The following is a 15,614-nucleotide window of genomic DNA, read 5'->3' on the forward strand; positions in this document are numbered from 1 at the left end:
TTGTAGCAGTGGCGCTCCAGAGGTGACATCATGACTCAAAAAGTGACATAGGCTTGGCTCGTCAGGAACCAGGTTTGTGGAATGAGTGAGTAGTGTCTGGAGAGAGGTAAAGTATTTATTTTTTGTAGTTGTAATCTGCTAGGAATAGAGAGTGAGAGTGAGAGGCCCAAGTTTGGTATCTAAGGGGTAAAGTTGTATAATCAGTTCCTGAATTATTATCTATTGTTGATAAGGTTCAAAATAACAGGAGAACTTTGCAATATATTGGAAATCAGGAACGCTTCCAGCATCCTTGGTGACTGCAACAGGTTGTTCTGTTATAATGCATGTGTCATCAATGCAAGTTTGCTGTAATACAATTGATGAATTGGAGTGCTGTTTCTACAGCATGAACTTTTAAAACATGTGTTGGCTGTAACGCAATTACAGCACCAGCCCTATAATGCGGGATTGCACAAGAACACAACCATTGCATTATAGAAGAATTGTCTATGTGCAGGAAGAGTGTGCAGCTGCAGTTCCTGATTTGCTGCATGGAGTGCCTGGAGCTGCAGATCAATCACTATGGAGTATTCAATGAGGCTGCAAATGTGGATAGCATGTTTAGAGAGCTGGTCACATTATCATAAAGGCTACACAGAGAGAGAAGAGTTGGGTGACCACCAGGAAGACCAATAAGTATGTGCAGGCAGTCCAAAAGTCCCCTGTGGCCATTCCCCTCTCCCAAAAGATATACCATTTTGGATATTGTTGGGATGAATGGCCTCTCAGGGGAAAGCAGCAGCGAGATCAGTGGCACCATGACTGGCTCTGTTGTACAGTGAGAGGGTCAAAGTTTGGGCAAGCAGTAGTGATAGGGGGCGCTATAATCAGGGACACAGATAGGCATTTCTGTGGCCACACACCAAACTCCAGGATGATGTGTTGCCTCCCTGTGCCTGGGTCAAGAATGTCTCAGAGCAGGCACAGGATATTCTGAAGGGGCGGGGGAGGGGGGGGGGGGGGGGGGTTATGGTGGGGGTGGGGATGAGAAACTAGTGGTTGTGGTCCATATTGGTACCAATGTCATAGGCAGAAAGAGACATGAGCTCCTTGAAAGGGGTTCAGGGAGTGAGACCATGGAACAGTACAGCACAGCACAGGCCCTTTGGCCCTCAATGTTGTGCTAGCCTTTTATCCTAATCCAAGATCAAACTAACATACATACCCTTCATTTTACTATCATCCATGTGTCTATCCTATCCTAGGGTTGCTTAAATATCCTTAATGGATCTGACTCCACTACCACTGCTGGCATTGCATTCCATGCATCCACCACTCTTTGTGTAAAGAACCCCTACCTCTGACATCTTCCCTAAACCTTCCACAAATCACCTTAACATTATGCTCCCTCACATTTCCACTCTGGGAAAAAGTCTCTTGCTATCCACTCTATATGTGCCTCTCATCATCTTGTACACGTCTATCAAGTCACCTTTCACCCTTCGTTGCTCCAATGAAAAAAGCCCTAGTTCCCTCAACCTTTCTTCATAAGACATGCCCTTCAGTCCAGGCAGCATCCTGGTAAACCTCGTCTGTACCCTCTCTAAAACTTCCACATCCTTCTTATAATGGGGCAGCCAGAATTGAACATAGTATTCCAAGTATGGTCTAACCAGGGCTTTATAAAGTTGCAGCATAGCCTCACAGTTCTTAAACTCAACCTCCCTGCTAATAAAAGCCAACACACCATGCGCTTTCTTAACAACTCTATCAACTTGGACGGCAACTTTGACATGGATCTATGAACGTGAATCCTAAGATCCTGTACACCAGTGTTTCTCTACACTGCCAAAAATCCTGCCTTTAATGCCATAATCTGCATTGAAATTTGACCTTCCAAAATGAATCACTTCACAATTCTGCACTTTTCCAGGCTGAACTGCCTTTACCATTTCTCAGCCCAGCTCTGCATCCTGCCAATGTCACATTGCAACCTACAATAGCCCTCCACACAATCCATAACTCCACCAACCTTCATGTCATCGGCAAACCTACTAACCCACCCTTCCATTTCCCCATCCAAATCATTTATAAAAATCACAAAGGTCAGAGGTCCCAGAACCGATTTCTGTGAAACAACACTGGTCACCGAGCTCCAGGCTGAATACTTTCCATCTACCACCACTCTCTGTCTTCTATGGGCCAGCCAATTTTGTATCCAGACAGCCAAATTTCCCTGTATCCCATGACTCCTTACTTTCTGAATGAGCCCACCATGGGGAATCTTATCAAACACCTTGATAAAATTCATATACATCACATCCACTACTCCTCCTTTATCAATGTGTTCTATTACATTCTCAAAGAATTCAATAAAGCTTGTGAGGCATGACCTGTCCCTCACAAAACCATGCTGACTATTTCTAAGCGCACTGGCTTTCCCAAATAACCATAAATCCTGTCTCTCAGAATCCTCTCCAATAATTTGCCCACCACCGATGTAAGACTAACTAGTCTATAATTCCCAAGGTTATCCTTATTCCCTTTCTTGACCAACGGAATAACATTTGCCATTCTCCAATCATCTGGTACTACTCCAGTGGACAGTGAGGATGCAAAAATCATCATCAAGAGTGCAGCAATCTCTTCCCTCGCTTCCCGTAATAACCTTGGGTATACCCCATCTGTCCCAGGGGACGTATCTATCCTCATGTTTTTCAAAATTTCCAGCATATCCTCCTTCTTAACATCAACCTGTTCGAGCATATCAGCCTTTTTCATGCTGTCCTCATAAACGACAAGGTCCCTCTCACGAGTGAATACTGAAGCAAAGTATGGTTTGATAGACAGTTGAAAAGCAGGACCTCTAAGGTTGTAATTTCAGAATTACTTCCTGTGCCACATGCAAGTAAAGCTAGGAATAGAACGATAGTGCATTTCAAGAACCAGGTAAGAGGGAGGGCTTCGGTTATGTGGACAATTGGGATGTCTTTCGGTGCAGTGGGATCTGTACAATAAGGATGGGTTGCACCTAAACTGGGGACACAAATACCCTGGCAGGGAGATTTGCGAGTGTCACTTGGGGGGGTTTAAACTCAAATGGCAGAGGGCAGGAACCAGAGCAGTTGATCAGCAAGTAAAATGACCAAAGGGTAGTTATAGGTTAAAGCCATTAGACGAAGACTGGAGAGGGAGAGATTACTGAACATGGCAGGACTGGTGGCTGGAGGCATATTTATTTGAAGGCCGGGAGAATGGCAGGTAAGGCCGATGGAATTAGAACTTGAATTAATACATATATAAATACAATGTTGTGGCTTCTACAGAGACCTGGTTGTGAGAAGGGCAAGACTAGCAGCTTAATGTTTCAAGATTTAGATAAGGTGAGATTGAGAAGTATGTAAAAGTAGTGGGGGAGTTGCATTTCTGGTAAGGGAGAATATCACAGTTTTACTGAAGTAAAACATCTTGGAGGGCTCATCCAACAAGGCCATAGAGCCCAGGAATAGGAAAGGTGCAATCAATTTGATGGGATTGTACTACATGCCTCCTAACAGCCAATAGATGATCAAGGAACAGATATTTGGACTGATTATGGAAAAATGTAAAAACAACTTGGTGTAGTTGGTGATTTTAACTTGCTGTACATTGTCATGGACCTCCTTAACATCAGGAACTTGGATAGGGAGGGTAGTAACACAAATGGATAAGATGGTCATAAAGGCATATGGCGTCTTGCCTGCATTGGTTGGAGCACAGAATGTATAAATTGGCAAGTCATCTTGCAGTTGTAAAGAGCTTTAGTTCGGCCATATTTGGAGTATTGTGTGCAGGTCTGGTCGCCACACTACCAAAAGGATGTGGAGGCTTTGGAGAGGATACAGAAACAGTTTCCAAGGATGTTGCATGGTTTGGAAGGTATTAGCTATTAGGAAGATTGGACAACTTGGTGTATTTTCACTTGAACATCGAAGGATGAGGGGGGAACCTGATAAAAGTTTACAATATTTTTTTTTTTTAGATTACTTTACAGTGTGGAAACAGGCCCTTCGGCCCAACAAGTCCACACCGACCCGCCGAAGTGCAAACCACCCATACCCCTACATTTACCCCTTACCTAACACTACGGACAATTTAACATGGCCAATTCACCTAACCTGCACATCTTTGGACTGTGGGAGGAAACCGGAGCACCCGGAGGAAACCCACGCAGACACAGGGAGAATGTGCAAACTCCACACAGTCAGTCGCCTGAGGCGGGAATTGAACCCGGGTCTCTGGCGCTGCGAGGCAGCAGTGCTAACCACTGGGCCACCGTGCCGCCCATTATGAGAGGCATTGATAGAATAAATCAACAGAATTTTATTCTCAAGGTAGAAGTGTCAATTTCTATGGGACATAGGTTTAAGATTAACGGAGAAAACTTTAAAGGAAATGTGAGAGGCAAGTGTTTTACACAGTGAGTACTAAGTATCTGGCATGTGCTGCTGGAGGAGTTGGTGGAGGTGGATACAATAGCAACTTTAAAGAGGCACCTTGACAGGTACATGAATAGGCAGGGAATATGGACTGCGCAGAGGCCAATGATTTTTAATTTAGAAAGGCATCATGTGTTGGCACAGTCTTGGGAGGCTGAACAGCCATTTCCTGTGCTGTACTCTTCTTTGTTTGGAAGCATTGGCAGGAGGCTGTCTACTTCCTACTAATAAAATATGGTTTCATGTTCTGAAGAATAAGGAAGGGGTCTAACATCAAATTGTTTCTCCTCCCTCTTGAAAGAAATAAACTGCTCCTGATTGCACGTAATAGATTGGCTTTGATGAATCTTTCTCAGTTAGAAGACACAAGGATTGTGAAACTCACTTATTCCTCAGTAACGTTCAGGACCATGCAACATAACACCAGAAAAACTAACTCTACAATGCGTGCTACACATAGCATGATGCCATTTCATGAAGGCAATGATACACAATAAGGTCATCAGCTTGCATTCTAATTGCTGGAAATATTTTGCCTGTGACAATTCACTCTAATCTCTGAGTTCTCCATTAGTAGGTTTATTAGCATGCATGATAATAAACTGTACTACAAACAAAATACAAAGAAATGTAGCATGTTATAAAACTCACCATTTATCTAGTTTTTTTTAATGGAAGTGCTTACATACCACAGATTACATTTTTAGTGTTAGTTAAAAAAAGTGGCAATGTGGTCGGGGAAGCAGTAATTCAAATGAAGCAGGACCAGAGGAATGTGGATAATTGGGTCAAAGCTGAGGTGTGACTGAACTACAATAAGGGAGAAGTATGAAGGGACTGAGAAGGGCAAGGAGTTAGCATGTTGCAAGAGGGGAGAAGGTGGTGCAGAGTGTCAGATGAGGGGAGGTTGAGCAGGTTAGGATTGTTTTCATTAGAGAAAAGGAGATTGAGGGGGGACCTGATTGAGGTTTACAAAATCATGAAGGGTATAGACAGAGATAAGCTTTTTTCCAGGGTGAAGGATTCAATGACAAAAGGTCACGCTTTCAAGGTGAGAGATGAAAAATTAAGGAGGATACACACGGAAAGTACTTTACACAGATGGCTAGCAGAGGTAGTAGAGGCAGGACAGTAGATTCATTAAAGGTGCATCTGGACAGGTGCATGAGTAGGTGGAGTGCAGAGGGATACAGATGGTTAGGAATTGGGCGATAGGTTTAGACAGTGGATTTGGATCGGCTCAGGCGTGGAGGGCCGAAGAGCCTATTCCTAGGCTGTAAAGTTTCTTTGTTCTTTGTTCTTTGAATTCGATTTAGCTGTACTGAAGAACTCTGGCAAAAACAAAGAAACACAAGCACCTCAAGCATCAGTGGCTGGATATTTTTTAGTTAACGGTTAGTTGCACTGCCCTTTGCAAAGGAAAATATATTCCCTTCACTTTACCGGGCTGTTCATGAATAAAATGGGCGAGAACGTAAACACGTGTGAGGCGATGCTTCTGTTTTTCTATCGCGACACTGAGTACCCAGAAACTGACAAATGCTCCTGCGATCGTAGAAGCTATTTGGGACTTTGTTTAATGCTGCCTTCACCGCTCCTTGCCAAATGGTAACTACTGCTGCATTTTAAAAATGTTTTCTCGTGTTATCATTGCTTTATTTTGTTCATCATGTGAAATCTGTGTCCTCTTGCACGCAACACGTTAAAATTATAGATTTAAACAAATTCTCCGGTGGAGCACAGCGTTAGATCAGCATGACTTCCCCTGTTTAAGGTAAAATTGATTATCCGAATAATCAATTATCCAAATGAAATAGTGCCTGCCCATCTCGTTCAGATAATCGAGGTTCCTCTGCAGTTGTTCTGGAATCTTTCCCACCACTGAAGTTAGACTGACTGGTCTATCATTGCTGGGCCTATCGATCCAACTTTTTTGAACAACAGCATAATGTATGAAGTTTTGTAGTACCTCCCCTGAGTCTAGGGAAGAAAGTTTATAGGCAGCATTCCTATCATTTCCATGCTAACTTCCTTCAGTGTCCTTGGATGCATTTCATCTGCTTCCTGTATCTTGTCAACATAAAGTATCAGTAGTCTATTCAACCTTTCCTGATATCAGCTTGGAACTCTTCTAATGACAAATCTTTCCTCTCTGTCACTATGGCCTGGGTGACATCTACAGCATTGGTAAAGACAGATGTCAAGTATACATTTAACAAAATAGCCATGGCTGTTGCGTTCATGTGTATATGCCCTACTTGGTCTCTAATCGGTTACACGTCTCCTTTTACCATACTTTGGGATTTCCTTTTTATGTTGGCCTCCAGTCCTTTCTCATAATCACTCTTTGCTTCTTTAATGTGCCTCTATTCTAAACTTTCTGTATTCCTCTTTGTTCTCAATTGTATCTTTCACCTAACACCCATCATAAGTGAATAGTGCAAAATGCCGGGGATGTTGGAGATCTGAAATAAAAAACATAAAGTGCTGGAGAGACTCAAAAAGGGTCTGGCAGTATCTGTGAAGAGAGAAGCAGAATGAGTCTAATAAGTTCATGACTCTTCTTCAGTTGTTTGAGCTGCTGAGTGTCTCTAGCACTTTCTGTTTACCTGTTATTAGCAAACATTTTCCACTTCATTTTAGTTTCTGTCTTCTTTTTCATCCAAGAACCTCCTGATTTATGCATCCTCCTTTTCCTTATAGCAATGTCATTGCTGCTAAAACACAAGTAGATTGCCAACTTGATGAAACGGCAAGGGATACTCAGTATGGGACATGTTGGCCAAGTAAAACTCTGCAAATTGCAAATCCAGAAACTTAGACATAATGCAAAGCCTGGTGCTAACGACATTAGCATTGTGTGAAAGGACGTATCTAACAACAGTTATCCTGGACAGACATATAACGAACCACGTATCAATCAAATAAAGGAGGAATGCATATTTTCAACTAAAAACCAGACAGGTAGGCACATGCTACACAAAGCAACAAATATCAGCAAGCTATCCAAACGGTTGAAAATACTTTGAACCATTCAGCGAGTCTCCCTGATTGGCCAGACCTATAGAAAGTTTCAGAAACCCATCCGGAAAGCAGGGCTTACTTGCCGCTAGATCTCTAGGACTTTCTGTAAATAAAAAATAAATGACCAGTGTGGCAAAAACAAAGACTGACTGACCATCCGGAGTGAGAGGGAAAGAGAACAACAAACCCGACTAAAGTTACAAGACTCCCTGGGAAGTATTGTATCGACTAAAGGGACCAGGCTGGATTATGAATAATATAGCTATCATTAAAATTTTACTGTTACTTGATCCTTAGTAAATTTGCAAGTTTTCATTGGTACCAATTTGTGTCTGCAGTGATTTGACTGTTCTGATATTATGGGATACCGGGGTAATTAATTAATGAGGTTTCAATCGAAGTCTCAGACAAGTTTGAAAGGACTTAGACAACATCCCTTTTTAGGGAATATACCTTGACTACATGTGATCCTTCATATCTTTGAAGGTAGCCCATTATTCAGCTGCAGTTTCTCCTGCCAATCTTTTGTTCCAGGTTATCTCACCCAAGTTCAATGCTTGCTCCATTGACGTCACACTCCTCCCATTGATTATTCGTACTCTGGTATGCACACCATTCATTTCTGAACTTTACGATACAATGATCACAGTTTCTTTAATTTTCCTCAGTTGCATGTGGTACTGAGCTAATGCTGTAATGAAGGAAGTTGAATTTTTAGCCTTCTACCCAATCCTCCACCTTAGAGATGAGTGCCAATTCTTGCCTCACCACCTGGTCAACTATTATTTTTATCAGAGTGTTTCCCATACTTTTACATTCTCCAAGGGTAACTAGAGAAGGGCAATAAATGCTGGCCCAGACAACAACACCCATATTCCATGAATGAATCTCATCTCTACACCCTAAATCTGGATACCTGCTCCATGAGCATTCATATCCTCCTCTCCGTGATCATTGGCCAACTGTAAAGTGCTACTTAAACTCAGTGATTTTGCTGCCTACTGCAACCAAGTATTCAGGTAAATCTCCTCCTCCTGATACCCTGCAATATTTCCAACTTAGACTCCAGCTCTACTCTTCAGCAAGGTGGTTTGAGTTGTGATAACATACCACAGAGGTGGTTGCTTGAAATTCATCTTTGTGGAAGTAAATAATGAATTAGTCAGCTTCCACGCAGCAATGGAAAAAATAGAAGAGCAGGCTTTTACCCAGAAAATAGGTAGAATGGACCTCCTTTGAGAAATTAAATATGTAACGGTGAACTTTTCCTGGCATTGCTCCTGGTGAACGCCAGAAGTGTTCAGACTTGGATTGCTCTACAGTGACATTCATTGGCCATACTTTGCAATCACAAGCAGAATCAACTGTTTCATAATTGGAAGTTATGAACATAACATAACAGCCATTGTTTTAGTCGTGAATATTCTATTTCACCTTGTCACAGGCATAATTAAGCACTGCAGGTAAATGTTGTTCGGTTTAAAATCCCTGTCCCTTTTGAGACAAGTTTCCAATTGAGAAAACCTGACAGTTTTTAATGAAACTTCAAATCAACTATTGAGTCCTGGGAAACATTTTAAATAGTTAATTGACAATATAACACTGCACATCATGAAAAACCATCGGCAATTCTTGTTGAGACATGCTGTGTACTTGTTCTTACTGTGCACAATGAGTCACTGTGGGATTGCTGAGGAAAACAATGGGATTTTAATTATGACACAGCACAAAAGGAAAATGAAGCATCTGGGACCTTACTGAACAACAAATCAATAACCTTTCATCAAGAAATTTAAGCAAAAAGAAGATAGAAAAGAAAATAGAGTGAATTCGAAAAAATGAAATGCAGAAGGAAAAAGGAAAGAGGTATTAAAATTAGATTAAGAGGAAGAGAAAAGAGGCAGAAGGTATAGACAAAAAATGAAATGTAAATTAAAATGTTAGAGACTTTTAGAAGCAATTAGCTGCAGGAATGTCACTATTTAGTTCTTTGTCTTCTGGGAGAAGAGGTTGGCTGGCATTGCAGGAACCTAAGTTGCCTTATTACAAGGTGAAATAACTCCACTGAGGCCAGTATCCAATCAACACGTCATCCTTTATTTACACATGCATAATACCAGCTCTCTTGGAGCCAGCTCTCAGAGTGAAGCAAACCTCTGAAACTCCTGTTTATTTTTTTTTTGACTCTGAATCTCCTGTTTATATTTGTCAACTAGGGCTTCCTGATTGGTCCAGATTAACATCCCCAATCAGGGAACTCTTACTCTGTGAGATCCATCTGGTTGTTACAATCACTATATCCTTCCCCCTCTATGTCCGGGGATATAGGCCTCTTCTCTCTCTTGTAGCCACTCGTCGGGCATTTTCATACCAGGGCCGGTTCCTTCGACTTGGCCTCTGATACAAACTCCGTGTACTGGACCATAGCCTGCCTCCTGAGCCCAGAGTGTCTCAGAAGGGTCTCTTCTTCGGGTGGTAAAGGCATCAAGGCTGCAACATCCACCGTGTCTGTCTCAGACTCCATTATTTCTTCCACACTAGAAGGAGGGGGATAACCTACAGGTTCTGACAAACTTTCTGGCTGTTCTGAGTGCCATGTATGTTTTGCTTTTGCCCTATTTGCAAGTCTTGCACTTTCATATGGTCCACGTGGTTGTTCAGGACCTCTTCACCTCCCCAAACTTTGTACATCATGAGACTTGAACTCTCGTCAACCATGCCTCTTACATATGCAGGGAGAAAGTGAGGACTGCAGATACTGAAGATCAGAGTCAAGAGTGTGTTGCTGGGAAAGCACAGCAGGTCAGGCAGCATTTGAGGAGCAAGCGAATCGATGTTTCGGGCATAAACCCTTCATCAGGAAGGGCTGATTCTCGAAATGTCGATTCTCCTGCTCTTCAGATGCTACCTGACCTGCTGTGCTTTTTCAGCAACACACTCTCAACTCTTACACATGTAGGGCCATTTTCCTGATTTCGGCACCAAACTTCGTCTTGTGTCTGGCATTCATGTTCTTGATACCATTTCACCCTTGCCCCCAGGTTTGGAAAGACCAGATTTAACCTGTGTGGAGTTTCTCCCCATTAGCAACTCTCCTGGAGCTATCCCTACAGTTGCATGAAGGGTGGTCCGATAATCAAACAGGAACCGGGACAGTTTGGTATCGAATGAAGCTGTAGGCTGTTTCTTTAAGCCTGTCTTAAAAGTTTGAACTGCTCTATCTGCCAGCCACTGGAGGATAGATGCTATGGAGCTGTCCTCATATGCCGAATGCCTTTCAACCTCAAGAAATATTCAAATTTCCTGCTGATAAATGATGGCCCGTTATCAGTGACCAATACTTCCTAGAGTCCATGTATTGCAAAAGATGCTTGCAGCTTTTCTACCGTCATCCCCGTGTTTGATGAATGAACCACTTTGAATGAGAGTCCACAATGATTAGGAACATCGAGCCCATGAAAAGGCGAGATAGTCAACATGACGACGAGTCCAGGGTTTACCTGGCCATTCCCAAGATGTGGTGCTACTGATGATAATTTCTGTCCTTGCTGGCACTCTGGCAACTGTGTCAACATCTAATCCTGGCCACCAGACATAACTTCTCACCAGTATCTTTATTTTGGAAACCCCTGACTCACCCTCATAGATCATAAAATCCCTACAAAGTGGAAACAGGCCATTTGGCCCAAAACGTCCACACTGACCCTCTGAAGAGTAACCCACCCAGACCCAAACCCCTGCCCTATATTAATCCCTGACTAAGGCACCTAACACTGTGGGTAATTTAGCATGGCCAATTCACCTGGCCTGCACATTTTTGGGTTTTTGGAGGAAACCGGAGCACCCGGAGGAAACCCACACAGACACAGGGAGAACGTGCAAACTCCACACAGACAGTCGCCCTTGGCTGGAATCGAACCCAGGTCCTGGTGCTGTGAGGCAGTAGTGCTAAACACTCCTGGTGGAGTCAGCCAGTATCAAGTGGCAACCTTCGCTCAAGACAATCATTTCACTCCCCAGAATAAAATAACGCCCTCTCCAATGATCCAGTCTCACTGAGTTTAGGAAGATTTCAATCCTGATTGTGATGGCCCTTCTGTTCTCCCGGTACCACCAGCTGGTTTAGTTCCGGTAGCTTTTTCTTTGCGCTCACAGTCTGATGTTGTCAGCTGTGACCAGAAGGGAGGCCAGAAACATTAAAACTGTTACGTACTCTTCCAGTGGCTGCATCACCAGTGGAGTATCTGCCAGCGGGAGGGGGCTCAAAGCATCTGCATTTGCTTCTTGGCCTCCCTGACGGTGTTCCAACTTGCAATGATATGCACTTGGTGTTAGAGTTCACTGCTGAATTCAACCTGAACTTATGGGTGGCATGGCCTGGTCCTCTTTGAGTAGGCCTAGCAGGGATTTGTGGTCTATTACTGTTACAGATTTACTGTAAAGCTATTGGTGGAACTTTCTCACATCAAAGATGACCACTACACCTTCCTTGTCTCTCTGGGCATATTTGCATTCTGTATTAGTAAAAGTCTGGAGAGCATACATTATTATCCACTCCTGTCATTTGGGCCATCTGTGAGCCACCAGAACCTGATACCATAAAAGGAGGCATCTCATGTCAGCACCAGATCTCGCTTGAGATCATAGTGTGCTAAGACCTTGGATGATGCTTCTTCACAGCCCTAAAGACTGTGTCTTGGCTATGAGACCATTTTCAAGGCTGACCCTTTTCTCAACAGCAGATGTAAGGGTGCCAAGATGGGGGCCAGTTTATGCATGAACGTTGCCTAACAATTCTTCAGTTCAAAGAAAGACCTAAGCTCCAGTACCAACATGAGAGCCAGGACACATTTGACCGCCCTACTTTATCTTCCAATGGGTGTAACCTGGTCTTGAAGACTCTGTAGCACAAATAAGTCACTTGGGGTACCCGGAACACCCATTTTTCCTGTCTAAGGCATGCGTCCACCTTGGAGAAATGCCTCATGTCCAAGTATTCTAAGTGCTCTTTATTGGTCTTTCCTGCTATTAGTATGTCATCCAGCTAAATGGTGACCTCGGCTAGATCTTGTAAAATGTTCTCCATCATCTGTGGAAAAATGGGCACAGGTTGATGGTACCTCAAATGGAAGTCGCTTATATTGGTGCAAACCCTTATAGATATTACTTGTAGTATACTTCTGGAATCCTCATCTAACTGCAGGTACGCATGGCTTATGCTCAGCTTCGTGAAGGACACTTCCCAGGCCAGCTTGGCACCCAAGTCCTTGATGGGACGGTTTTGGTATTTATCCAGCTGCAAGAAGCGGTTTACCATTTGTTTAAAATCGCCACAAAGGCAAACTGACCCATTGGGTTTCACAATCGGTACAACCAGTGCTGATCATTGCACAAACTGCACTGGTCTGATGTTTTCTTCACTTCCAGCCTTCTGATTCCAGTGTTTTCCTTTTACAAGTAAGGCAAATTACACTGGGCAGGCCTTGCAGAATCATGGAGCTGCTTCTTGGTCAATATGCAAGGTGGCCTTGGCTCCTTTGATTGTCCATATACCTCCCTAAAAAAAATTAAGATATTTTATTAAGACTTCACTCAGTCAGCCTCTTACAAATCCAAAAATGTTGAGCCGATCAAGGTGAATCTTTCTCAACCAATTTCACTCCATCAGGCTTGGGCCTGAGCCTTTCACTACAATCAGTGGTATCTGAACCAGCTGCTTCTCACACAAGACCGGAACTGAAGTTATACGCTTTATCTGTAAAGGTTCCCCAGCATAGGTTCTCAGTCTTGTTGAGGTCTTACACAAAGTTAAGAGTTGGAACCTTGAGACAATTTGGTTAAAGACTGGTTCTGTAATCACTGAAACAGTTGCTCCAGTATCGACCTCCATTAGAACTGGGTGACCGTTTCACCAGATGTTTATTTTGATTGGTTCTGATTTGGATGTTGCTATGCAACTTAACTGTTCCAAACCCGGCTTTCCAGATTGTGCTTTCTCCAGGACACCGGCCTATGAGTTCTCTTACGCAATTCAGGCCTAGTGGGTTGCTTTCACTGTCTCAAGTCCGCACCCTGGCATCAATTACAATGGCTTGTTGGCCTGGATCCTGAGGAAACTATTAATGATTTGGCTGTGGCTTGGCTTTATTCTGGGGTTTCTGTGGGCTGACCTAGAGTCCCTCTGTTTAGGATATATCTGGAATGGGGCTATGCAATTGCCTTCACTCAAGTGGTGTTCCCCGGGCTCAGTCAGCCTGGCAAGGGTGTCCATTACAATTGGCATACCCTGTCACTCATGCTATACTTGCCACATTTTCTAATGACAAAGTTAGTTGTAATGCCTATTTGAAACTGATAGACACTTTTGCATGGTTACATTATTAATCCCACTCTCATCAACTAAAGGTAAACCATCACCAAGTCATCCTCATATGCACAGTAGTTGACACACTGGTCCAGCTCACTTAGAGCCAGCTCTCAGAGTTGAAAGAACCTCTAATACTCCTGTTTATATCATTCAGCCAGAGCTCCCTGATTGGACCAGATTAACAATTCCAGTCAGGGAACTCTTATTCTATGAGGGCCACCTGCCTGACATTGTTACAATCACTACACAAGGGTTCTTGACTTATTAAATGCAAGCACTAAATTTCACCAGAGAGTTTAATATGTTTAAATAACATAAATTTAGCAATTTTGTGTAAATAGGGGAATGTGATGGTGAACTACTGTCTGCACTGGGTTAGCAGCAAAGTGGCACAAATTAATGTTTTTTTATATTATTGATAATGTATGCATTAAAGTCACTGTTATTTTTCCTCAAAATAGCATACAAACATCTCCATTTAGGAATCTGAATGACCACTCATATGCACCAGCACTTAATGTTCCAAGACATAGATGCTATAGGAAGGAAATAAAGGAGAGCATGAGAGGAGGGAGAATGGTGTTTTTGATTAAGCATAATATTACTACTGTATGTAGGGAGGATATTCCTGGGAATACGTCCATGGAAGTTATTTGGTTGGAACTGAGAAGTAAGAAAGGGATGATTACCTTTTTGGTATTGTACAATGGGCCCCCCAATAGTCAGCGGGAAATTGAGGAACAATTTTGTGAAGAGATTTCAATTATCTGTGGGAATAATAGGGGATTATGGTAGGGGATTTTAACTTACCAGACATAGACTGAGACTGCCATAGTGTTAAGGGCTTGGATGGAGAGAAGTTTGTTAAGAAAAATTTCTGATTCAGTATGTGAATCTACCTACTAGAGAAGGTGCAAAACCTGACCTGCTCTTGGGCAATAAGGCAGGGCGGGTGACTGAGGTATCAGTGGGGGAGCACTTTGGGACCAGTGACTATAATTCTATTACTTTTAAAATAGTGATGGAAAAGGATAGACCAGATTTAAAATTTAAAGTTCTAAATTGGAAGAAGGACAATTTTGACAGCATTAGGCAAGAACTTTTACAAGTCAATTGGGGGAGGATCTTTGCAGGCAAGGAGATGGCGAGGAAATGGGAAGCATTCCAAAATGAGATAACAAGAGTCCAGAGACAGTCTATTTCTGTTAGGGTGAAAGGTGTAGGGAATGCTGGATGACTAGAGAAATTGAGGTTTTGGTCAAGAAAAAAAAACAATCATATGTCAGGTATAGACAGGAGAGATCGAGTGAATCTTTAGAACAATATAAAGGCATACTTAAGAGGGAAATCAGGAAGACAAAAAGGGGACATGAGATAGTTTTGGAAAATAGGGTTAAATGTCCATATTACAGAAGAGGAGGTGCTGGATGGCTTAAAACACATAAAGATGAATAAATCCCAAGGATCTGATCAGATGTACCTAGAACGCTGGCGGGAGCTAGGGAAGAGATTGCTGGGCCCCCTACTGAGATATTTGTATCGTCAATAGTCACAGGTGAGGTGCTAGAAGACTGGAGGTTGGCTAACATGGTGCCACTATTTAAGTAAGGTGGTAAGGAAAAGCCATGGAATTATAGACCAGTCAGCCTGACATCGGTGGTGGGCAAGTTGTTGGAGGAAATTCTGAGGGACAGGATGTATATGTATTTGGATAGGCAAGACCAGATTAGGGATAGTCAACATGACTTTGTGCATGGGAAATC

The sequence above is a fragment of the Chiloscyllium plagiosum genome, unplaced genomic scaffold (genome assembly GCF_037043375.1).
Source record: "Chiloscyllium plagiosum isolate Xiang-an unplaced genomic scaffold, Cpla_swu_hap1 HiC_scaffold_5, whole genome shotgun sequence".
Lineage (NCBI taxonomy): Eukaryota > Metazoa > Chordata > Chondrichthyes > Orectolobiformes > Hemiscylliidae > Chiloscyllium > Chiloscyllium plagiosum.